The sequence below is a fragment of the Camarhynchus parvulus genome, chromosome Z (genome assembly GCF_901933205.1).
Source record: "Camarhynchus parvulus chromosome Z, STF_HiC, whole genome shotgun sequence".
In the NCBI taxonomy this organism is placed as follows: Eukaryota; Metazoa; Chordata; class Aves; order Passeriformes; family Thraupidae; genus Camarhynchus; species Camarhynchus parvulus.
This window is the reverse complement of record NC_044601.1, coordinates 21778777-21805688: the sequence shown is the minus strand read 5'-3', so window position 1 is coordinate 21805688 and position 26912 is coordinate 21778777. Positions and strand designations below refer to the sequence as shown.

Genomic DNA, 26912 nt, shown 5'->3' with positions numbered 1-26912 from the left:
TAGTGATGATTATTTTCATATTAGCAAGTTAATTATCAAATTATTTTCAATTATACAGAAAAATGAACACAAGTCTTTTCCTTCAATGTGACAGTAAATTCTTGATTTAGTGGTAGTTGCTGGTGTCGAGAAAAATTAAGAACAAGCTGCAACTGGAACTCCAGGTGAAATCCTGAACCCCATCTACATCTTATTCATATTTGCATAAATAATGCTTCATTTCTATGCTGAACTTATTACTTTCAAAGAAAGTATTTTTATTAATGTAATGTAGGGATCAGCAAATAAATTCTCTTCTTCTCAGGTATCTCCTAAACTCAGGGTCTCCGGTTTTCCTCAAAGACTCATTCTTCAGGCTCTCAAAGGGCCTTAAGATCAGACCTGCTAAGATATTATCACATACTAGAAGACAAGGGCAAATAATCAAGAGGTAAAGAGTCAGAAATTAAGCAAAAAAGAGAAGGAGGAGAAGAAGGCACCACTGCAATCAAGATGTAGAGAGAAAGGCAGTTGAAATTACAGAGGAGGAAGGAGAAGGCTTGAAATATGAAACTTTTAGAGGAAGAAAGGATTTGGTTGAACAGCAGTAAATATTAGGACCTTGTACTGAGATACTGAGAAAAGTCAAGGCAATTGAAGCAGGATGTAAATTCAAAGGTAATTCTTAAAACATACTAATCTTCCAAAGCATGCAGAGTTAAGCTGTGGTAAGACTCCTTCAGAATAAGATCATTCATGCAGGGGTCAAGGCACCTTAATTAAAACCTAGTTGTACATAATGAGTCTTACTTATCTATGTCCTGGAGAAAAAGCACATGGTGACACACAGTAATGGAGACATAAGAAAGTAAGACACAGGGAAAATAAGAGACATGAAAAAGCCTGTTTGGCAAAATAATGGTGAGATTCCATCCTAATCAATGAAATCCTCATCCCCTGACAACCTGTACTCAGTTTCTCCAAAACTTGCATGTGCGTTGATGTAAAGGTTTGTTCTGCAGATTCAGGAAGAGATTACATCCTAGAAGGTTCCTGCGGATGTGAAGATCACATAGCCTGCTGTGACTAATCAGCTGGATATCCTGCACATTACTACAGGAAATAATGAAAGCAGCAAAGGCATTTCAAGTAAGAGCACAGGATATTTCACCTCCCCTGTTCCTGTTATTTTTAAAATTTAGCTGAGGAGGTAAGAGCACAGAACTCTGACACACAGTGAACTGTTCCTTCACACACAAACCCACTTCCCACCTCAATCCTGACAGCAGAAGTTTTCAAGTACCACTAATTCCATTCCAGCTACCCATGTGACACCTGGACACACAAGTAGTTTGTTTCTCTTGCTCCTTTGAGACAGAATTTTTATTATTTTTCTACTGTATACTATAAGACCTCACTGAATAAATAAAACAAAAGTTCCTTCTCTCAAGCAACTTGTGGAATTCTCTGATAAGGATACAGCCAGTACAAACAACTGCCTGATGTGGGATAACTCTTTCCACTATTTCCAGCCAGTCATGTCTGGATCTCTGTTTACCCTGATAGAAGACGGCTCCAGACCTACCAGCAGAGAATTCAGTCCTGTGGAGTGCAGGTGTTGTACTCCATAAGGCATGCAAAAATGCTGAAGTCTACTGTAACTAGTTTCCAAATTCAGTCTGGCAGTTTAGTATGACTTATGTGCAATGAGTACCAAAAATAAAAAATGTGTTCTAAAATTAAAGAGAGTTGAAAAGGAGAACAAAGCTAAGAAATATTTCCTTATCCCCTCTTGTTTCACCATGAAGAACTATTTCTGATTTTGAACTACAAATCATCAACAGCACTTTTTTGTCCAGCTCATAGGGTTTTTTTGGATCAGGCCCTTTCAGTGTTGTCATCTGGGCTCTGAGAGTAAGCTGGACTCAGATCTCTGCAGCTGTGCTGCAACGAGATTTTCAGAAAGAGAACTGTCTGATGCTGGCATAGAGCTGCCAGGTTGTGTCCTTAACTATTGCTTCCCAAAACACCACTGTATGGGAAATAAAGAAGGGAGGCTGTGACAATGCCTCTTTGTGCCCTACCGATTTCCAGGAACAGTACGGCCGCCCCAGGCTGCGACACTGTTTTCACACCCCTCTCCCCAGCACTCCCCCCCAGCCAGGCTTTCATAACCAAGGGCTGCTCTAAGGGGTCCTTATGCCACGTGCTAGACTTCTGTGGGTTTCTGCCACTCTCGGGAATCTTACAATCTATTATGGGCAATGGGAACTTTCCTCTGTAGAGGTCTGCAGTCAAGCTCTATAGCTTCCTCTGCTCCTTTCAAACCTTGAAAATTACAGCATTGTTACTTCTCTAAGGAAGGAGTTTCAGAGCCCTGAAAATTAGCTGTGTGAGACTAAGTTGAATAATACTTTCTAACCATGGTGAATTCCAGTAGGAAATTAATTCCCACTAACTGACTTTATTTCATAAGAGTTCATACACTACAATGGTAGGCTGCAAAAATGGTTTCTACATGAACTGAAGAGGTAAGCTTTTTTCAATGACAAGTAATTATCAAATTTTTGGTCTTCTTGTAAGAAACAAATATTAAGCATCATATTAATGTATCTACTTTACCTGGAGATTATATCTTGTTGTTGAAAACATGAGCAAAATCTTAATGTCCCTAACATCCATAAATCTATCTCTTTCATTTCTGAACATTACCAGGAAATACCTATGTTTGGAGTTTTTGTACTCCTTTTTCAACTTCTCTACAGAAATACTCGAGTCAATGAGTTCATTTCCTGAAATATTCCATAGGACCAACAAGCATGGCTTTGTGTAAGCTTCATATTTAAGGTAAAACAACTGTGCCTACATCAAACAAGGGAGTGAGTGAATTACAAGACTCTGAAAAGCAGCTTTTGGACTCGGGCAGAGCCTTGTGCTGACAGAGCCATAAAGGTTCTGCACATCAGAAATCACCAAGCAACTACTGGTAAAAACCCCTGCACACTAGGCTGTGATGATGCTCCTCCTACATCCACACATAGTGGGGCGAAAAACCTGCTCCTGGTCAGCTTGCACTACAGGAGCACCTTGCACGGGGCTGCTGCAAATTCATTCACCAGACAAATTTACTATACCAATTTCCATCTCTTTAGCAGTTTGTTTTAGTGTACAACTGTGCTGGTTGACTGTGGAAGACCCTCAGTCTATTCCCTAGCTCTATTTTTTTCCTTAGTCAGCCCTTATTCATTAGCTTTGGTTACTACAGTTCAAACACAATAGGACTGATTAAAAGATACAAGTCCTGAAAACTACTTTTTTTTTAAGTGTAACTTGCAGATTATACTTTTTTTCCAAATGGCAGTCTGAGTCTGATGACAAATTACTTGTAAAAATTTCAAGAATCTAACTGCAGTGTTGCTGGTCTCATATTCTATATGAGTGGCAAAAACAATTTCATGAGAACTCAGTGTTCCCAGTTTCCCTCTAGTGCTGCCCTAGCACTCTTGAATTTTTGAAGTTATTCTAAGAGTTTCTTCTCAGAAGTACAGACTCAACTACAAGATGCCCAGAACTTAAGATGCTTTTTTTCTTGTTTTATTTTTCATTTAAATATGCAAAGCAGGTATGTGCTTGCATTTTCAGCAGTCTGCTTTAATAACTAGCTACAGGATGGACTCTGCACTGACCTTGTTTTCCAGTCTCTGAGTATATGGATAAAGCTGTTTAAAACATTTCTTAAATTCAAGGACTGACTTGCAAAAAAGTCATGGAGTCTGAAGGCACACTATTATTTTCACACACTGTCTGCTCAGAGGGACTGTCTCCTTTTTTACACCGACATACCTGATGATGAGTGAACAGTAACATCAAAGTTTATGAAGTCTTTATTTCTTTATTCACTAAGGCAGCTTTTGTTTTAAGAGGCAGTCGACAAAGACATAGTTTTTTCAAGATAACCTAAGAATCACTAGATTACTTGCCAGGTAATGCAATGTGTATTTTTATCTTTAAAGAAAAATTTTCCTGTGTGCAGTGTTACTAAACCCTGTAATTTTTTATTACAAGGCTATATAATACTGGGTATCTTCTTCGATGCTCTGGCTTCTGAAACCAAGATATTAAATGAATTTTTCAGGAATAAGAGAACTCTTTGGTCCCTCAGGAACATGTTGCAAGCTCATCTATTTCATCATCTGAATATCTGCTCAGGAAGGCTTGGTAGCACCATGTCTCTTCACATTTCCAGAAAAACAACACTCCTATGAATGTTAGGAAAGACTTTGTGACATATTTTATCACCAGCCATCAGAGACCCAGGTCAAGGAATTCAAACCACTGATAGAAATAAGCCTTCCAAGCACCACTTCTTGCAGACAGAAGTGAGCTTGTTCTGGCCTGGGGCAGAGCCCAGTGCAACCCAGCAGAGCCCAGTGAGGGTGGAGCCGGCTGGGATGGCAGCACCAGGTGGGCTGAATCCACCTCATGACAGTGGTTCGTGGGGATTTTGCATCAACACGGAAGCTGCAGAATCCATTTAAAGAAAAGACTTTTGCTGCCTATTCTCGTAAGCAAAAAGTAGAGGTCTGCCCGCGCCCTGCCCTGCCCTTCAAAAGCATCCTGCACCTTACAGTGCCATCAGGACTCCTTGAATATTCAGCAGTTCTGAAAGTCATGACACCTCCCTTAAGCCTCCACAAATGCAAATGAAGCTAAACCATAAGAGCAAACCCCTGGAGAAAATAAAACTCTTTATTTGTAAGAGAGGAAAAATTATCAAATACATCCCAGGAAGACATTCCCTTCAGCATTAACCTTTACAATTAAGCAAAATAATAAAACCTACAGCTCCCTGGTATTTCCATTAAGAATACAGAACAAGTAATTAATTGTATTCACGTCCTATGTAGAAAAAAATATTTTTCTGTGTTTTGAAAAAACTGAACTGTATTTTTAGTGGTCAGCAACAAGCCATGGTCATTGAATGGATCAGAATGAAAATAACTGTAGGCACAATGCCTTCCCTGTGCTTCCAGTTTTCCCATGTACAGGTAGAAAATAGGTCTCAGATAATTAACTCCTCTTCTGCATAGTTGTACAAAGAAAAATTATTTAGCCACATTTCCATTTTACTTTACAAAGTCTAGATCAGTCCTAATGCACACTGAATATTAATGAGTTACCAAGTAGAAAGCTCATCTTATGGAACATACACATACCCTTCAACACCTTTTACAAATTCTAATGTCTTCAGATTTTCATAATCTCAATGCAATGTATTCCTAATGCCAATTTCCAAATTTGAAACTTTCTCACAGAGAAGACACAAAGGTAAGCAGCACCTGCTTCCATTTGATCTCTGGAAATGCACCATCCAGCCAGATGGTTGCCACACACTCTGCAGCACTTACCAGGTTACAAATGGATCTACTCTCACGGGTGTTATTGGACACTGCTAACCGGCAGTCCTTTAATTCTAAGTCTTGAAATTAGTATCATGAGGTTAACTGTGAGAGGCCAGAGTCATAAGGCTGTATGGAATGTCCATGGAAATTACTGTCTTACCAAGTTGGCTGATGGTAACCTCAAATTTCCCTTTATTATTTTGTTGCTTGCTTCCAGCAAAGAGCCAGAGTAGTAACATTGTATTTTTTTTCATTCAGTCTGCATACAGAACTCCACCAGCAAATCTTTAGCTGAACGGCAGACAAACACACCCGTCCTACTCTCTGTATAACAGAACACTGGAATGGGGGCACTGGCCATTATGACCTGTTCACCTACCCTGCTATCGCATCTTTGGCAACAACCAATAACAGACCTCCAGAAAAGAGCCAAGAACAGAAGAATTACTGAATACTTCTAGCATTTCACAAATTTAAACTGTCTTATGGCTTTGTGCCATTTTCTACATATTTGTGCACATGCAAATTTAGTGCTTTAGCTACCTTGCCTCTGTTTACAAAGGCAGATAAAGAGGGGGAAAAGGGAAAAATCTGTAATTAATTAAAAATTCTAAGCTTCAAAATGATCCAGTCTGGGGGTCCTTTTAGGCATATTAATGCTATACTTCTGGTACTTCTGTAAGTCACATGGCTAGGAGGCAAACAGCACGTTTCTCCTTGGAGGGATGGAAATCTCTGTCGCTGCATACTGCAGAGCACTGATGCTTGATAGGGAGCAGTGAGTGAGCAGATACAAATCACCTGGGGGTCCAGCCATCTGCCTCTCACCCTATCAGATCAGAGGATCTCAGCTTTAAACCTATTTCCTGCCTCAGCAAAAAAATGTGTTTTACCCTTGGCAAATGTACATCCGGATGGGACACTCTTCATTTGCTGGGTTCTCATTTGTAAAAAGTCAACCTTCCTATCCCAGACTGGGCTGTTTGTTTGTTTGATGCTTTTTCTCCCTGTAAAAAAATGCCATCTGCCTAAAGCTGTTCAAAAAGGCTGAAACAGTCAAAAGTAATCTAGAAGAAGAATTAGCAAGTACTCGTAAGGTGGTCAAAAGTATGTAATAAATGCTATTTAACTTCTGACTGTCACTAATCACGGACATCACTGAGCACATATGGCATACAGAAAAACATTAAAAAAGGCCCTTTCCACATGATTTTTTTAAAAATTCTTCTGAATTCTAAGTGTGGTCTGGGTTAAGCTTTACCTTTAACTCTTTTCCCCACTTCTTAATTTTTTTTTAATGATATTGCAGTATCTGGCTTAGAAGGAACAAAACAGTATCTCACAAACTTTATTTCAATGTTGATAAAACATAATACAAACTCGGCAATTGCTTACCACATCTTTTCCCTCAAGACCACCCTGAAATCCTAAACAAGTCAAAAGGGCCGTACTGGGAATAAATATTAAAGACACTGCCAAATATGCCTTTCTATTTAATTAGCAGACCAACTCATTAGCAGAAGAGCTGTATAGGGGAGTTTGCCTGCAGCCCTTGCTGACATCAAGGACTGCAGAGAAGTAGGTTGCAGTCACACATGCAGAAAGCCAGCCAGTGCTGGCAGCAGTACATGGCAGAGCTGCGGACAGGGACGCCTGTCCTCTAATGCAGGTGTAACTCTGCAGCATACTGTGATGAAAAGTGAGATTTGGCATCTTTGGGGGGCACCCAAGCAATGGATTCAGCAGCACAGAACACGGGTGGCAGAGCACATCCCTGCTGCACCAGCTGGGACCATTTTCTGCGTGCGGGAGGAATGGGTGGGAAAGACAGCCCTTGTCTACAGTGTGCGGATGCTGCTTTGTCCCACAGAGCCCCACACGGTGCCTAAACCAACACAGTCACGAGTGGTAAACAAACACTACCATCAGAAAACATATGCAAAACCCGCGTGTGTAGGAGGGGATGACTGTCTGCACCTAGTCTGCGTGGTGAAAGGGAATAGCTCACAACGCAGCCTCAGCAGCCTGCTTCTGGGTCAAACAGCCTGTCACTGAGCAGCACCATCTATTACTTGGTTAGATTTTAGTACTTGCTCAGCACAAAGCAGCTAATACTCACAGAGTGCTCCAGGAACTGAAAAGACTATTTGTCTGAACTAAATGCAGTTAATTGCAGCCTCTCCAAGGACCATGTCCACGTTATTATTGCTGGGTTGTTGTTGAGGATATCTTAGCTTAAAATACCAACAAAATCTTGATTTACAATAATTTGATGATTTCTTCAACCCTTTTCTATCGAGAAAATAAAATTTGGGGTACTTATGTAGTCACAGCTGTTACTAATCAAATTTATTTAAGAGAGCAATGTGAAACACCATGTTTGTGCAAGTTCATAATCACAGCAGAATTAAATCATTTTTACAGAGCATTTATTTGAAACGTTCTGTACACAAACTTTGAATATGGCAGAGAATATTTCCCTTGCATTTAGGTTTGATTTAATTCCTGGAAACCACTATAAAAATCCTGCTCACTTGCGGTAGGGTTCTTTATTTATGCTCAGTTTTAGTTTTAAGACCTGTGACAAACACCAGATTGCTCACGTTCGTCACGACACAGGCAGAGTCACTACACATCCTACCCTGCCTCCTGGTACTACCCAGCCAGTATAACACACTCCTGGCTTGCTCTGGAGTGGCCTGCTCAGCAGGTTTCCCCTCTGTAGGCATCGAGGTCTGGAGATGGAAAAGGGGCTTTGAACTTCACATGGCTCCTGGCACATCTGCAGTTACAGCCACAGTGTCACAGTCACTTCTTAAAATGATGGTCCTTGCATCCACATTACTCTTCCTGCACTGCAAAGATCAGCCCTGTGCTGGTTGTCTGTACAAAGACAAGCCCTGCTCATCTTGGCAAGAATTTTGGATCCAGCAGAGACCTGGAGGCTGCCTGCTTCCAGAGTCACCAGCTTCTCCCCTTCCCTTCCCCACCCACAAATCCTCTCTTTTAAAAAACACATGCTGCTATTTTTTTTAAAAGGTACAACATACCAAAATCTAACTTTTAGGCTTTTAATGCCTGTGTTCACCAGCCTTTTTCTTCTCCAATAAGTCTACCAACTAGTTTCCTGAAAAGTGCCAGGTGCAGAGATTTTTTTAAAGGAGGCTTTACTAGTTCAGTGGAAACTGGCCAAAAGCCATGAACTTGTTCCAGGCAGCTGACCAGCCAGCTGCAACGGGTGATGCCAATGCCCTTTCCTCATGGCTGAAACATGTCAGCTCACCACAGGCCTGGCAAGAAGATCACACAGCCCATTAGCAACTTCCCTTGAAAGACACTAATTCTAAAGCCTCCTTCCATCTCTTTGCCCAAGTCTTAGTACTAAATTGCTTACTGTCCTTGTTTTTAACGTCTACCTCTGCATTCCTCTGTCAACCTCTTTTCCCCACAGAATAAAACACTTCTCCAAGCCAATCTCTAAAATCTCTGGCAATGATGGAAACTTTCTTTACCAGTAGTTTGTGAGAGAAGTTGGGAGTCTCGTGAGATTTCTGAGGGCAAGGAGAAACAAGTGGGGATGGAGAATAATCACATCTGGACATTTTTTCTCCCCTGCCTACCAAATTCTATGTGAGGGGTAGAGAAATCAGGCAGAGAGACAAATGATTCCACTTCATCTCCCGTATGCCATCTGTTTTTTTCACTCCAAGCTTCCTATACACTTTAGATGACGACAGCTCATCAGAAAGGAGTCATCCCACAGCATACTGCTGTATTGTAAGGGAGAGAGCATTTTCACCCTGCCCTCCTCTCCTCTGGCACTTCAGCTGTCCCTCTGTACCAGTCTAACTATATACCTACACCTATTCCCTTAGAATCTCTTTTGAGAAATCTTCCACTTCTCACCTTTCACCTTGCAGCTACTTTCCTTGCCTCCTACAACCATTTTTACTTCAAAAATTACTCAGACATCTGTGTTTGTCCCATCACTCATGGGGGAAGCTGGGAGCTAGCAAGAGTAGTATGGTAGCACAGCTGCATCCACTCATAATTTCAAGGTTTTTGGTTTTCTTGTTGACTTAGTCTTTATGTAATTTTTTCAAAGATAATGTTTTTGAGAGGTTACACGTAACAAAAGCACTGATATGACTCCATAAATTTAACTTCAATTTAATTCACTGGAAGTATCTGTCAGAAACAACTTTCTCATTATTAAAATACTTTGACTGAATATTCAGTAAAAAAAAAAAAGTGATCAAATTAAAGTGACACCTCAACTGGGACCATCTTAGTGGTTTTACTATGGAGGAAAAAAAATAAATCTGCAAATTATTCATTGCTTGCAATCTCTTGCAAGCTCACAGAGCAGGTGTTAACCTGACATATAAACTTCTACAAATATTATTAGCACTTCAAAGACACCACAAATATTGAAGTAGATAAATTCTCTATTACTTTTTCTCCTCTGATATATCCTTAAGCAGGACAACACAGCTTGTCATCTTTTGCCTGCTGAGTTAAGGCTGAGAATATGCATTAGGTATGATACATTCAGTTCTAGGAAAGGGCTTCATTTGAACTGATAAAAAGTGAGAATTTTTCCTGCAGTTAAGGGAGCTGTTTTGTCCTTAGTTTTCCATTTAGACCTGTAGGTTCCAGAAATAAGTTTCATCTTTTTGTATCTCACAGTATAAGATAAAGTTGAAATGGAGTTTTAAGCAGAATGATGTGAGTGACTGTAAGATGTCCTAGTGTTTTCTAAGTCTACAACATGGCCAAAGACACTGACTCTGTTTCACTCAGTTTCACCTGCTAATGTTGATTGGAAATACTCTGTATACGCTTGGGAGATCACAGTTTCCATCATGAGTGTATAATAAAATTTCACTAACCATCCCACTTATTTCTTAAAAGAAAATCAGTCTAACTAATTAGTACGAGCCACCTTGTCACTCAGTGGCACTTGTGTTTCATTCTAGCTGGTTTCACCACATTGCTGCAGAAAGCACTTTTCCTTGTTGGGATCAGCGAGACCTAAGCTGGAGCTGGCAGCGTGCTGCCTACAGAGCAAGGGCTGCTGATGCACCACTCTCAGAAAGATGACTGGTGCTACAACACATTCTTCATCAGTTGTGTTTGCTGTCCCCACAATCCAACACACTTTCCAACCTCCCTACTTTCCAGGCTATTCAGTGAATATTTAGATGGTCCTGGGGAAGATGGCTTGAGTCTGTGGTTTGTATTGAAAGGAACTGGCTCCTGGACTTGCCTTCTTCAGACCTACAGTTATGAGCCTGCACAAAGTAGACATCTAAATAAACAAAAGCAAAGTTTGATTTATCATCAGGTAACAAGTGTGAGTAAAGATATCAGGAAATATCTTAAGTTGCAGATAAATTTCCATGCGTCACCAATGGATTTCCCATGCAACATCTTCATGATGTACTCAGGAAGGGAAAGCTAGAGTATTTTATGATTCATTTGGCAAATCTGAATTATTTGTGTATGCATTTGAACTGTAGCTGTAAAATATCTCTAGACATTTTAGTCATGACACATTGAAACATGAAAAACTAGCTATTTTTTTTAAAGTGAGACCTGATCAGATGAGGCTGAAGAACTAAGAGCCTTCTTTGTGAACATATTGCCTTCTACACACAATGCCAGCTGCTTGACACCAGCTGTCCTCTCCAGGCTCTGCCTAAAAACACCTGCAGGTGTGCAAATCTAGGACTTGAGGTGTGCATTGAGCTGCGGACAAAGTTGTGAACTCAGGTCAGAAGCAAGCAGCTGTCCATAGAGCAATTGCAAGGGTGCAAGTACAAACACACCACATTTCCGAAAGGTCTTCTCCAGATACAAATCCACAGTACCCTGGCAAAATGTATTTGGGGAGGGACACAACACACAGAGATTTAAAGCCAGAAGAGGCCTAAAACCAATGTGTGTGACCATAGGCATCTTGACCAGCCAGCTGCATCCTTCTGCTGATTTCTCAGCCAGTGGGGACCTGAAGAGATCAGCAGGCCTGGGGGCCCAATTAGTCCAAACACAAAACCTCTTCCATGTGTATTTTGCTTTGAAGTAAAAAACAACAACAACCAAATAAACAAACAAAATCCCAGAATATGCTAACCTCCTTTTTTGTTAAGACTTGAACACCTGGGCTTAAGTCTTTAATGCATAAGTAACTCTTCGATGTCTAAATAAAAAGCCTTCCAAAATCCACATTTTTATCCTCCCTGGATCCATAATGACTATTGTTAAGAAAATGAAGACTTAAAGATGTTATGTCTCAAGGAAGACACAAATGAAATTATTTGAAATAACCCCCGAGTTCACATGGGACTGACATGAGGTAAAATTTCTTCTATAAATGCACAATATTTCTCAAGAAAATAATAATAATTTTAAAAATTAATTGGACAATTGAAAGTTAAAGGTACCCTTGTTTCATGGATCAAGCCCATTTTTAGCTGTTTTTAAAACTGCTTTTAAAATAATTACTTGAATTACTACTTCTTTATTTTTTTTTCTAAATACTGTAACAACATACAGCTGCTGCAGTCTATTTTTCTGCATCTTGCAAAGACTTCAGATAATTCTGGAAGCTCTTTAAACATGAGAGAGCATTTAAATACTCTTTTGAGCTACAGAAAATATACTTCATATGAACAAGAGGATGTGGTAGAATTACTGCCAGAAACTATTAAATGGCTTGCAGCAATATCTATGCTTCTGTTTCAAGAGGAGACCAAAAAATATGTTTAAATGACATGAAATCTCCTCTCCTCTCCTCTCCTCTCCTCTCCTCTCCTCTCCTCTCCTCTCCTCTCCTCTCCTCTCCTCTCCTCTCCTCTCCTCTCCTCTCCTCTCCTCTCCTCTCCTCTCCTCTCCTCTCCTCTCCTCTCCCTGCCCCCAACTAATTTGCCTTAACCTAATCTGTGCTTTTAGCCTCCCTTCCCTATTAGTATTGAACAATAAAGCACTAAGAGATAACACTTGAGATAAACCAAGCAAATGTTAATCTGGGACACTGTTTTGCTTATAAGCACAGCCCTTGTTCTACTTAGTGCAAATTGTATTATTTTGTGTTCAGTTGGTTGCATTTGTTTGAGTGTCTTTTCTGTCCTGTAGGGCTGAGCAAAACGGCACACCCACTGAAACAAACATGAATTTATTTTCTGTAAAAGTGGGGCTGAGACATGAAAGCTGTGAAAGAATCTTGTTAGCAATTCTCTGTGTAGGCAGCATGTTTCACTTTAATCATATGCATTACAGCCTCTACCCATCAGAGGCTTCAGATTCACTCCTAGAGCTTTTTTGCACATCAGTTTGGCTAACCCACTTTCTGATGTTACTGCCTCTGTATACAGAAAGAAAGCAGAAGACGATTCTGCTTTTTACGCTGCAAACGAAGCAGCAAGACTGCGCACACGCACACGGGCAGAGGCACAAGGAGCGCCTCTGGAGAGCGCGGCTCGCGTCCATCGCTGGCTCCCGCCGCCGCCGCCGCGCCTTTTCCGCCGCTCGCTCCCGGTGTCCCCCGGCCGCCTGCGGCGCCTGCACGGAGCTATTCAGACACAAGAGGGCAGGCGGCATGCGGAGGAAAGCGCCCACAGACAGTGCCGAGCAGGCTCCCGGTGAACTTCGGGAATTAGACAAGTGGCTTTCACATCCAGCGTAACAATGTATATGACCAAGCTCTCCGCCGGTTCCTCCAGCAATTACACCATTAGTTACAGCGGTATCCCTGCATTAAAAACTCTGTCAAAAAGGGAATGTTCTTATTCTCTTGAAACCTGTAGCAATTTATAAGGCCACTCTTTAACAGGAAGAAAAGTTACTGTGCCTCCTTTCCAAGATTTGACGCGCAGTCTAATGAAAATGCGGCACATTCTCTCTCAGTGTATTCCACCCGCTGGAATATTTAAGGCTCTCCGCACCATAAATGTATTTCGGTAAATGTGTTGTGTTCATTCTTACACAACCCTGCTATTTAAATGTGGGTAGTTGTTAGAGCAGGCTGTCATACGACGACTATCTCTATCTAGAAGCAGGCAGTGCAGCAGCAAAGTAGCACACCAGCCCCCCTACTAACACATTCTCTGGTTTGCCGTTGAAAAATTTCCAGTACTTGAATCTTTGAAGCTAAAATGCTAATTCAATTTACAGATCCATTGCAGTCCCGTGCCTTCTTGATTGCTTTGATATTTTTATTTATTGTTACTGATATTTTGAGCTTGTGACTTAAATTCTTAAAAAAAAATCAGCAAATAACTCCTAATGAAGTCAGCAAGATTTATGCCACCAATACTAACAAGTCAGAGGTTAGCTCTTCTAGACAAATTCCATGCCTAATAAAATAAACATGGAGATGCAATCTGAAGCAAAACTGTGCCCTTGATTTTCTGTTTGATGCCAACAGACCAAAAAGTTAGATCCTGCTACCCTGTATTTTCTTGTCTCCACCCAGCTGTTCTTCATTTATACACAGAAGCAATGTAATTGGTTCTGATGACATGTCCATCTAAACTAGGGGCACTCGTTTGAGTAGATAGTTGGATATTTGGAGCCTGGCACAAAGGAGGAGGTGAAGAGTAGTCGTTCTAAAAATGAGGTAGTTAAGCATCTGTGTAGATGTTCCAGGTTTTGAAAAGTTCTTGAACTTCTTTGGCTGTGACAACAATGAATTATTTTATCTGCTTCAATCTAAAATAGATTACTGACCATTTATAGAAAAAAAATTAAAAAGTATAATGAATTGATTTGCTATTGAAAGTAATTCAATGAAAGTGTTCTTACAGACCACTTCAGACATCAGCAGGCATGATATAGTCTACATTTTCCATCCCTTTGCAGAGCATCAACAGCATTTAATCATATCAACATGTTATCAGGAAGGACCTGGCTAAATTGCCTCTCTCACATAAACAACACTTGAGTTGTGTGTTATTTCTTTAGGGTTTTTTTGGGGGTTTTTTGGGTTTTTTTTGGCAAATGATGCTATCGCCAGGATTTCAGCTACACAAGAAAGATTATGACAAAGATGAACACAAACAAAAACAAATAGTTACAAAGGTAAAAGGCACATTGAAAAGGAAATAAAATTAATGTGTCAGAGAACTTCCTCCATTGCACAAGTTGCCTTATATTTTCAAAGTTTTTTTTCTGATAGTCACTCTAGCACATGTAAGTAGTACTCTTAATAATGTTTTGACAAATCAAAACTGCACTTTTCTCACAATCATCCAGTCACCAGCCTTCATCCCACACCTTCAGGCCATTAGCTCAATGTTAGCTAAATTTGCCTTTTGGACTACATGTGTTGTTGAACGAGAACAGGATCTCTCTTTTTTTTTTTTTTTAATCTTGGGAAAGGAAGTGTTCTGGCAGCATGTCTAGGTCTTACACATAGAACAGGATAAAGCAAAAAAGATGACACCACCCTGAAATATACGCATCTCATGATATAATTAATCAGTTTCTGAACATGATGAACTTCCCTACAACAGAATTAAAAGGAAACACCTTGCAGATAATAATGAAAAATTGTAGTAGCTCATGCAAAAATCTTCCCTTTTCCCAGAGCAGATCTTTAAGGATTTAATTCTTAATTTCTTTTTAAAGAAAAACAGATTCCTATTCCAAATCAAGAATAATTTCACTGGGTGGGAAAAAAAAGGCATCCTAAAGCACCACTACTTTAAAGTCTGTCTTCTTACTTCTCCATAAAACCTCATATAACTCTCCACTTGAATTTCTTCCCAAAAACAAGCAAAAAAATCCAACCAAACCAAACCCCAAAACAAAAATTCTGAACAATGTATTTCTAGAAAACAAAGTTCTACTGCAGGGACACAGTTCTTACAAGATATATTACATAATCACCCTCATATAACAGAGTACAGGAAATTTTAAAAAATCAATTTAACTGTGATCATTTCTGATTTAATATGGTTTGGATCAGTAAGTTGTAATTGCAAAAGCTGTGCATTTGTAATTAATGAGTACAAATTATTCAGAACTGGAATGGGTTGAATGCAATTAGAAGTTTATACACATAGTACCAAGTTCTGTTCATACAGAAAATTAAATTCAAAAGTTGATTTTAATGCACGATGCCCCTCTTTCATTAGAGAGCTCTGATGAAAAGCCAGTAATATAAAGACTACGACCCGAAGTTCAAGATTGCAGTTGAACAGCCTCTAATCCTCTCTATATAATAAAAAAGGCATTTTTGACTCAAATACGAGGCTGCATTTAGCCATGCTCATGGCGTGAAGTACCACTCAAGAAAGATAATCCAGTGGGACTCTCGCCCGCAGGCAACAGACACCAGGCTGTGCCCCACGTGTGGAGCATCTGTCGGAAAAGGTGTGTCATCCCTTCCTTTTCCTTGCCGTGGTGTATCGAGGCAGAATTCCCACACAAACCCAGGCATGCGGGCCAGAGCTCCAGCTGCCCTCCAATCATTCCTCCCCATCCACCCTCTCCAAAGGACCACTGGGATGGGTGCGCTCTGCCTGCACCCGCTACCAGCTGCAGGCACCAGGGAGCTTTGAGGCTGAGCAGGGACAGTCCCCCTCTCCTCTCTTTGTTCATGAGCACTCAGCCCAAGACAAGCATCAACCTCCCAGGAACATTCAGGTAGTAAGATGCTATTGAGCAAATATGAGATTTACAAAGCAAATGCTGTGACATCGCTTAAAAGACAAAAACACCAACAGTTACTTTCACAGGAATTATTGTTTTCTTTTCTTGATAAGATTAGTATATTTGATGCTAAAATTCAGCTGTTTGGGGATGCAGAAGAATATTTATTATCAACCATAAGCAAACTGAAAGAAAAATACTTCCAGCGAAGTGTCTAAGTCACCAACTCAGGTATTTAAAAGATACACAGAGGTATATAGAAGATGTGTAGATGTAGGCTTTAGGTACATCGTTTAGTGGTGGACTCAGCAGTGTTAGATTAAGGGTTGGACTCCATGATCATCAAAGACCTTTCCAACCTATATAAACTCCAACCTATATGAAGTCTAAATGGTGAAAGGGCTTGTTGATAGGTGCTGAGTAGAAATGCATTTTTACCCTCCAACAGACAGGCTCTTGATACTGAGTATTGACTTATCACTCCTGTCTCTGTTTCTTGAAGGCAAAAAATAAATAGCAAGGAAAAAAAAAAAACAACCACCAGTGTTAAAGAAGATACAAATGTTCCTTACAGAACTGCTTAAATTAATTTCTATGCAGGGGGATCCTATACCTAACCTGAAACTAAATGGAATACAATAAAGTCTGAGGAAAAAAAGCGCAACAGAATTTGTACATCTACAGTTCTGACCCAAGATATTTCCTCACTGTTACAATCACTACCTCCCTTTCAAAGGGAAATAAAAAATGATGGAGGCGTATAATTCTGTCAGTCTAATAGACACATGTGCATTCTGAGTTTATCAGGAAAAAGACTGGGAATAATTTTACACAAAATATGTGTATTCAACACAGATCTGGAAGATTATAAACCAGAAGATTCCATATTATGTGAAAGTATAAAATTCCAAACACAGATTTTGGTGCATCTACCAACAAATGAAATTTAAAATTCATGTCAAATTTTTGGACTTCATTAGTTCAATTCGTAGGGCTCCTGAGGATTACATGTAACAGGCTCATGTTCTCAATCTGCTTGTTGACCCCACTTGAAAAATTGACAAGACTGCGTTGTAAAGTCCCAAGTTGAAGATTTAGAACTAAACTTTTAGTGCAAACTAACCATATGAAAGCAAAAAACTTGTTGTTTTTCTGGTTAATTCAAATTATACAGAATTCTTTAATCTCAACCGTACATAGTTTTGATATTGTACTTTGATTTGATTAGTCCAGCCTGGTTTTTTGTTGTTGTAAACAGAGGATAGTCAGTCTTTCAGCTACTTTCCTGTTAGGCGTATTTCCTACTTTACCATTTTTCTCACTCATCAAAAAAGCTATTTCTAACACCTCACAGCTCTATATTTCTGAAAGCATGTATGTTTTAATGCTGAGTTTATGAACAAATATTGAAACATCATTGAAAAAATACCACCAGTGCCAACACAGCACTGAAAGAGCTTTAGTTCTGTCTGAAAAAAGTTAATTTCCTCTTTTCTACTTGGTAACGCAAGCTGCTCTGCAGCTAGCAAAAAGGTTCTTATTGTCTTATTAAATTCAAAGTAGCACTAAACATTAACTCAGTCTCAAACATGGTATGATACTGTATGTAGCTAGGTTAAAAGGGAATGTAAAAGAAATTACCTGGATTGCTTAGGGAATCCTAAATGCCTTAATTTACCCAACCATTTATCAGAAAAACTAATGAAAAGCCTTTTTTGTTCTTGCAATGAATAAAGGTAGCTATTAGTCTCTGAAGTGTGTGATTTTACCAGCAAAACAAAACAAAAAAAGCAAATCTTGGGAGCAAGTATCAGCTGGACATTCACATAACAAGGTCCAGAGAGACATATCCAGAAGTTTCCGTTTTTAATCCAACTCTGAATAATGCTGGATGCTGTTCTCTTGATCCTTCTGAGCTCTTCTACTGCCAAAATAACTGCAAGGCTTGCAAGTCCGAATGTATCGTAAGCCTTTCCCAAGGCACCCCAACACTATCTGAGGCACTGAAACTATGGCAACCGAATAAGAAAGCAGCCTCCATGATTAATAGATGAAGATCCCAGCGACAGTGCCTTGCTAGGCCATAATTCAGGAATGCAGTAGGAATTAGCATAGAATCCATCTCAATCTACCAATAAAAAGTAGATTTTGAAAGGCATCAACAAAACCACAGTTTTTTTTCTGCAGAAAAATGAGAAAAACCCACAAAAAGACACAAACAAAAAACCCCTATGGAACTATAAACTGTTCAAAATCTCATTAACATTTCAATGAATGGCTGCCTCAAGAGCAAGTAATGGATAAATGTCCATGAACAATGGTGAAGGAAGCAACATATGAAATTTTCTATTCAAGTATTAAAGCCGTATGAAGAATACTCAAAGTATAGAACATCTAAGTGAAACTGAGCAGACATAGATAGGAAAGTAGAAATAATGTTTGCTGCAGTAAAGAATATAGTTGGATGCAGTTTTTCCCATTGTGTTGGGAATTTCTATGGGAGAGTATTTTTTCCATCTGCTGAACTGGAACGCCTGACCATACCTATTATATAGTCCACACATGTTCACTGTTAGAAGGGCCCTGGGTCTATCAGGGTCATTACAAAATCAATGACAGTTAGGAATACCTTTTGTTTTTAAGCACATAATGAAACTTCTGCTACTATCACCAGTAAAAGTACTAGTAGAGAAGTCTTCATCAAACTAGATATTCTCAGACTGATATGAAAGGGCATAACAAAACTATTAGGGCTTTTTTTTCCACTTTCATAAGCTCTAAGTTTTCACTAAAGACAACGGGTTGTAGAAATCACAAAATCATAGGAATATTTGGGGTTTTTTGCCTGCTTCATGGAAAGGGCATAATTCTGTAGTCAAGGCATGGCTCTACCTGGGAAGGATGAGAGAGATGATGCCAAAGGCTTCCCACCCTGAAGACAGGGCCCAAGCTGTCCTGTTAGAGTGGTGCAGCAACGCCGTGCACCTGCCCCTGGGAACACTTTCACTTCAGAACTGCAGGCATATGCACAAGTGTAGTGCTGTGGAAAGTTCCTCAGCAGCAATTTTGTCAGTAGCTAAAAAAAACCCTAAAACAAACCAAAAACCTGCCACTAGCAAAAATGGCACAGAGTAGTCCATGATACATGAATTTCAAGTATGTTATATAAATACTTTACATAGAAGTGCCTATTATTAACAATATTTTTAAAGGAAAGGTCATCACTGAATGTAGTGAATTTACCATATGTCTTCACTCTCGAGATACAGCAACTGGCAGTTCTGTTAATAGCTGGTTTATCTGCTTTATTTTACATCTCTATTTCAGCCACTAAAGAAACACTCTGGGGCTTGGGGAAAAATTTCTTTCATACAAAAATTACTTTGAATTCACATCAAGCATTATTATGGCCCTCCTTTGGGCTGATAAATAACAACAGTTCTGTACTAGGAAAGACTTCATGAGATTTTTCAGCAAATTACGGGAGAATTAATCCAGGGTTTTTCTCATCTTCTTGCTTTTCTGAAATCTGTTTGTTGTTGTTGTTGTTGTTGTTTTTTGTTTTGTCTTTTAAAGTAAATTCTACTTTGTTAAAATTAAACTATAGCCAGAGTTAAACTTTAGATTTCAAAGGTCATAAACCTGGTAGCTTCATTTATGTTCATCTGGTGCATGAAAGCTGAAAACATTATTATTTTATGGGGGGGGGAAGCATAGATCTCTCTTATCCCCTTCCCTGTTTCCAGCAATAGCAGCCTTTATAATGCCAAAAACTGCAAATGTTCCTGTATAAGCCTGTCCTTCAAAGAGCCCCTCCTAAGACTTCCAGAACACCCTAATTTTTTGCTTATTTTTTATTTTTTCTCTCCCTCCATCCTCATGCTACATTTAATTTTGAATCCTTTCACATCTTCCAGAAGCTAGAACAAAATAGGCAAATGAGAAGCTTGGGAACTCCACAAGACACACAGGACCTGCAATACCTAAAATTATAACACAGTAGGTGGCACTCTTCCCTTTAAAACCTAAAGCTATGCCTTGGGCATGTGCTGCCATATTGACATGCTGCAATCAAGATCCAAAAACCAAAGCAACCCTCACCATGGAAAATTAGAGATCTCTTAACACTGCAGAAACATAAACACTCAATTATTTCCATGGTCATGGGTAACACAGCACATAAAGAAAACAGAGGCATACAAGCTCTGCTAGGTTTGTGGTTGAACTGGAGTAGTCCACTTTTACATCCACAGATCCTATGCACATTTAAGCTGTTCCTTACTCAGAGAACTGGTGCAACAGGCCAAAAATGAAAATATTCCCATAGAGATCTGTCAGGCTCAGGTCCAGGCTCTCCCTCAGCTGATTACTTCTGTGTTAGAACACTGTTCATGGTTACTGCGTGCTGTCGATCAGCAGTTGGACTTTTTGCTACTGACTTTATCTTGCTGTCAAAATGTCTTGCCCACCTAAGAATAATCCTGATACAAAGAATTTATGAACATGAAATTCTCAAATGGTCTCCAGTAAAAAGCATTGCTTATCACTCTTATTTTTCTGTTACCCTGTCAAACAAAGCTTGTCACAATTTGTTGAATGTGACTTGCTCCATGACACACAGATCTAGGTCTGGCTTATAACATTAAGGATCAGTCCAGACCAAATGTACTCAGAAGATAGCTTCAGATTCTTAACAAGTATTGATTCCCAGCAGAGAACAGTATTTTCAGTTTGTGGCTTAAACACAAAAAAAAGGTCCACATTTAAGTAATATTTCAGCAACTGTGTTTACTCTTAGAAAATTATTCTGGCAGGCAAGGCGTTCCTGGGTCAGCAAAGCTTACTTGGGTGAATGAGACTGCAAAAGGTGAGGGCTAAAGATTTATTCCATCAATAAATGAATAGTAGCAGGTCAAATACTGCAGCATCTGTATCAAATAGTGATAGTGAAAACTTCTGGTTTAGTACAGTTCAACTTCTCTGGCATATGCTGCATCTAATATAATTTCAATGTTGTTTTCCAGAATTTCAGGATTTACTGGCTTGTTTGTTTTCAGCATTCTGCTACAGCATATGGGAATCAGGTACTATACACAAAACATTTGTTTCAGTAGTATAACAATGTGTTCTTGCAAAGAAGCGGGATGTAAGACATGTATTAGCTCAGGTCAATTTAATCCTAAAACATTTTATGTCTCCCCTGCTGTAAACCATGTGAGCTCCTTTCATGTGTATTTATGTATGGCTCTTCAAAACAAGATGACAAATTTCCCCTTCCCTTCACAAAACATGCACAAGCAAGTTCACAATCACCTACTTCCTTTCTAATGCAAACAATTCTAGTCTGGATTTTTCACAGGTCATTAGTTTGATCTCTGTCTTTCCCTTTTTCTCTTTTTTTTTTTAATTCCTTTCAAAAATGTAATGAAGGCAACTCTTCATTCTCAGCCCGATCCACCTCCTTCTTCAGTCTTAAACACCAGTAACTGCAATCTTCTATTTGCAAACATAAAGGGACTATGTCTGATACTCACTTTCATCTTCAAGCAGCTAGAAATGTTAACTAGCCATCTCCCGCATAGATGTCAGTGCCCAATTATTTTTTGGTTCAAGTGGTATGAGTTCAGTTGATAAGGCTGGTTTGCCATTAAGCAAGAATATACAGTTTTCAAGTAGACTAATTGAGAACACACAGATCATCTGTGACTGCCTTGTTTGTAGTCTCTGAAAGCATTCACCTGTGCTTCAAGCCTTTGGTGCCCAGTACATGAAAAGCAAATGTTGCAAATACACATTACAATATTACTTATTATTTTAAATTTTCTTTAGCATTTAGGCAGAACTCTCATCTGGGCATGCTGCTCCTGAGCTAAGGAGAAGCATGCCAGAGATTTTCTCCAATGAAGAGTAGTGGAGAATGGAAATCAACTTTTTTATGCATATGAAATTATTCGGCTTTAGAGAGAGTCATTTCTCTCTGTCTTGTAACTTATGAGAAGCTACCATATTAAAACCAGGCTCCTATTAGATAAAAGGATGCCCTAGACAGTGAAACACCTTGGCAACTCTACTTCTTTAATAGTGACAAACCTTCCCGATCCTACTGTAGCACTTGCTTGCTTTCAGCCATGTTCAAAGCAATTCCATGAAGAAAGAGATTTGCTGGAGCAGACCTGGATTTCCTCACAATACACTAGAAGAGTCTCATTTAAAAAAAATTAAAGGAAAAAAAAAAAAAAAAAAAAGAAGCTAACCACAGCAAGATCACTTTGTGTTTCCAATCTGAAAAAAATGGCAGAGGAAACCCTGAGCATGATAACAGCTGCATAAATCTTACCATGAGAGAAAGCTACAAAATCTCAATGAATTTTGAGAACTGAGTTTTAAATCAAAAGAGCCTGACTGCACTGGACTTTGTCATCCTGATGTCAAAGGATTTAATCGCCAAGTAAAGATTACTTGGATGAGAATGGTTTACTGGATGACACTTAAATTTAATGAATGCACGCCAAAAGCATGAATTAACTGTTGCAAAGACAGTGGGGAAAATCACACCTTTAGCTACTATCTTTGAGGGGAACTTAGTAATTATATCGTTGCTGGATGATACAAAACAAGTTAGAAGAATCTATGTCAAATAATAAGCAACTTCGTGCAGCCCTGCGCCAGAAAATGGTTGTGGACACTTAGCACTTCGTTATTTACAACACCTGCATGCTGTATGTGCGCCTTTGGAAAATGAAGCATTCACCTTGCTTGCAGCGCAAGCAAGGAATTAGTATGTTTTACAGGTTATCACAGACCTAACTAAAGCCTTTATCTTCTGCTGTTCCATCAGTGAAATAATTTTCTGCAGCAGCTAAACATCCGTGCTGCATAGACGCTGGCACAAACGTGCATGTTTACAAACTTCAAAAGCAGCAATTATCTCGGGAGAGGATCAGGAGAACAAATTATCTCCTGAACAAGCGGCCAAGGCTAGAAAAAGACAGAGCCGTTTGCCTAAGGGAAACGCAGCAGTTACTGCCTTGAGACTCACCCTGGGATGAGCCAGGCAGGACAGAGGCGGTGGCGACAGGCAGAAGGGCATCTCCACTGCAACTGACCGGGCGGCAGCCTCAGCCTCAGCCCCGCTTCCCCCGCCAGCCCTCTATTCGCACGCCGTCCGGTCCACCCCCGGGGAACGCCTCCCTTGGACAGCCGGGCAGTCAGGCACGAAAGAAGGGGCGGTGGGACGGCCGAGCCCTCGCAAGAAGTAGGTACTTTCCTCACGCGTGACGGAGACCCAAACTTTCCACCTCCCTCCCTGGCGACAGAGCGAGGGGCGGTGCTGACCCTCGGCCGCCCCAGGGGCTGCCCGAGCCCCCGCCGCCGCCCCCCGTGCCTCGCCGCCGCGTCGCCAGCGCACCGCACACGGAGGCACGGGAGCCTTCCCTGCCCGTGCAGAGAAGGGGACAGGGTGTGTGCGTGCAGGTTGAAATCCCTTCCCTGCTCAGCATCCCTTCCGCTCAGCATCATCCTGTTCCATGCCCAGTATCCTTTCCTCACCTCAGCATCATGCTGTCCCCTCCTCGGCATTCCTCCTAACCTCAGCATCCACAGCATGAGGGAGCCCCGCTCCCGGTCCCCGCCCGGAGTCCCCGGCCCCAGCGGTCCGCCGCGGCGTGCGGCGTTTGCGGAGCGCCGCGCCGCCAGCCTGAACCCCTCCTGGAGGGCCAGCCCTGCTACTCGCCATTAAGAAAACTTTCTCTTTTCTGCCGTTTCTCCCATTTGGCCCGGAGCCCGAGGGCGGAGAGGGGCTGAAAGAGCGTCAGGGCGAGTGCTGGGCGGAGGGAGAAGAGTTGCGCTGCCGTGCACGGCTTCCCGCCCGCCGGGCGGCTACGGACGGGTCTGGCCTTGGCCAGCCCGTCTGCCGCCGGCCCGCGGGGGAAGAGGCTTGAGGCGGGGAGCGTCCCTACCCCAGAGCCGCCCTTGGTGGGGCTGAGGGAGGGCAGCCGGCAGCACACCTTCACCGGGACCAGGGCGGAGGGCAGGGCGGCCACTGTCCGTGGGGAGCGGGCGGGGAGGTGAGCCCACGGCCCCAGCCCACGATCGCGAACAAAGCCCGCGGCTGCGCCTACGGCTGCTCCGCGGAAGAAGTTGCCTCGATTCCCGGCCACTTCCCCCAAAAAGCAGCGCCAGCCTCGGAAAAAACCAATAAAGAAATACATCGGCCGCGACGCAGCTACACCGCGGGAACGGCAGAGACGGCGGGGTTACGCCTCTACACGGAGCGCACACATAGTTCTTGTAACAAAGACCCCGGCACCCAACCCCACACGATGCCCGGAGGCCCCGGGGTACGCGCCCGGCGGCCCCGGCGGCGGCGTCCCGCGGCCGCCCAGCTCCCCACGGTGCCCGGGCGGGCGCGACCCCCTGCCACGAAGGGTTCGGGGATGGGAGGCGAGGAGCCCCAGCCCAGCGCATGCAAGCCGCGCCAAGGGCTAGGGGAGGGAGGATAACATGTTAGGCAATTGGGGGCGGGGGGAAGGGAAGAAGAATATGGGGGCAAATAAAAAAGGGAAAAAAAGATGAAGCCACGAGATACCGGTAAAGTGACAACACGAGCGCAGCGTGTACACTTGGGGGAGGCTCTCCTCCTCCCTAGGCGCTGCAAACGATGTCGAGACAGAAGGCAGAAGCAGCCCGCCTCAAACCACACACCACCCTCGCTCCTTCCGAGCCGGCCAGGCGATCCGTGAGCCTCCCCTTCCGAGCAATCCCAAATCATAAGGTAGGGGTACGGACAGGGGGGTACTGTACCTTTTCGGTGCATGTATCTGGGCAGCTAGAGGACAACTAGCTGATATAGTGTCCCATTTAGTAATCCATTTTAGGGGATCTCTCTGGGAAACTGGAGCCACTCTCTCCTTTGCAATCCTTTGTCATTACTACATGTGTGCTTCCCGGGGGATGGTATATTTAATATATTTCTACTTTCTGAATTGCAAACGCAATTTGTTCATTTCCAATGATGGACGAAGAAGGGAGTGATCAGAGAGAATAAAAAAATATAAAAATAAGCAAAAAAGAAAAAGCGTTAGCAACTCCTCTCCAGACCCAAATTCCACTACGGTTCCACTCCAGTAAGTCCCCTTCAGTCGAGCCTCGGGAGGTAAGTCATTTCGGGGTCTCCTGGTTCCTCTCTACCAGAAGTGCTCCCGGTGTGACGGCTGCTTCAGGAAAACTCCGAGGCTGAAGGTACACGCTGTGGCACGGCAGGAAAGCGTAGTCGCTGCTCGCCTCGAGCTGCCGGGCATCGGACTGTGCGCGGCGAGGACGTGGGAGCCGCTGTCTCTCTCTCCCTGTCCCTGTCTCCCGCCGCTGCCGCTCCGTCTCCCGCCGCCCTCCCGCTGTCCCCGGGACGCGGCTCCGCCGGCGGAGGCGGAGACAAAACCCGGACTGGACGCCGCGGGCGGGCGGACGGGCGGGCGCGCCCCGCTCCCCTCCCCGCCCTGCCCCGCCCCCCGCCATGGGCGGGGCACACGCGGCGGCCGCTCCACCCCGCCCCGCGGGGCGGGGCCGGGGGCGGGGCCGGGCGAGGCGCGAGGGTCCCCGGGCGAGGCGTGAGGGGGCTCGGGTAGCGCGGAGCGGGGCGGCCGCGCGTCGGGCTGGGGCTCGTTGTGGGTGGCGCTGCTGCCAGCGGCACCTTGGGGCTGGTGCCGAGCGTCACCGGGCTTACGTCGAGCAGGTGTCTGCGGAGGGGACTCGCCGCCCCCTGCTATCGCCCGTTTTCTCGGAGCTGTCGCCGCCTCCAACCATCACGCTCGTTGCGCGCCGGCAGGGCGCGGAGAGGCGGCGAGGGGCGAGGAGACGCCCGCGGCAGCGGCGAGAGCACGGGGCGGGACAGGGGCAGCCGGCTGCAGCCCCCCGAAGGACTCGCCGCTTCTCCGCGGGATCTGGGGCTGCTGCGGAGCCCGGCGCGGCAGCGAAGCCCCGCGCACGGGGCCGGGGCGGGCGGTACCCCCTTGGGCGCATCCCCGCGCCCCCCGGGGAAAGCGGGGACGGGGCCTGCAGCTGGCGGCTGGCCGTCCGCTTGTCGCCTTTTCCCCCTTCCCACCGTCTCAGTCCCGCCTCGGTGGTCGCTGGCTGCGCTAATCCCTGTCTCGGAGCCGATCCAGGCGGGAGCAGGAGCAAGCGGCGCTAAAACGCTAATCCCTCTCTCCCGTCCCTGCGCCGAGGCCCGCTGCCGCCGGCGGTAATCCTCCCGGCCCGGCCGCGGGGCGGTGCGGGGGCCGCGCCGAGCACCGCTCGCCGCCAAGGGGCCCCGCGCCGCCCCCCGCCGCTGCGCTCCCGGCACGGGTCGTCCCTGCGGCGGGAGGCGCGGTGGCTCCGCCGCGCCCGCAGACCCCGCCGGGGCGCTCGGCCTGTGCCTGCGGGGGTCCCGCCGGGGGCCCGAGCCGCTGGCCCCTGATTCCGGCCCTCCGCGCCCTCGTGCTTTCCGCTCTTCCCGGTCCCTTCTCCTCCCGCACCCCGCTGACCTCTCAGAGCATCAGGGCTGGGACGGACAGACTGCGGGAGCGGGCTACGCTGTAAGCCCAGCAAAATAGCTCAAAGTCAGTGAGGTGAAAATCCGCGTGTTCCGTTCTTCGACGGCGGCATGTGATTCCTCATGAGTTTTAACGGTGATTTCCACCCTCTAGATCTCCCCGGAGTTAAGGCTGCGAGGAGAGCCTCTAGTTGTTTCAGCGTGAAGGAATCTTGTTTCCAGGGGATTCATTTACATGTGCAATTACTTTAACATGATTTATAATTTTTTTTTCCCCTTAACCAGATAAGTGAAAGGACGGAGTTCCACTAGGAGAATTGCTGTCAGGTCACGAAGTATGGCATTAA

General features: G+C 43.4%; 1 protein-coding gene across 4 annotated transcripts in view; it reads right to left on the bottom strand.

The window, feature by feature from the left end:
* SEMA6A (semaphorin 6A) overlaps window positions 1-25499 on the bottom strand; it is a 116133-nt gene extending 90634 nt beyond the window's left edge. For all 4 annotated transcript variants that reach the window (XM_030968415.1, XM_030968417.1, XM_030968416.1 and 1 more), the window contains exon 1: window positions 24840-25499. The gene's annotated coding sequence lies outside the window, so the exon portion shown is untranslated. The remainder of the gene's footprint in view (window positions 1-24839) is intronic.
* Between the last annotated feature and the right edge of the window lie 1413 nt (window positions 25500-26912).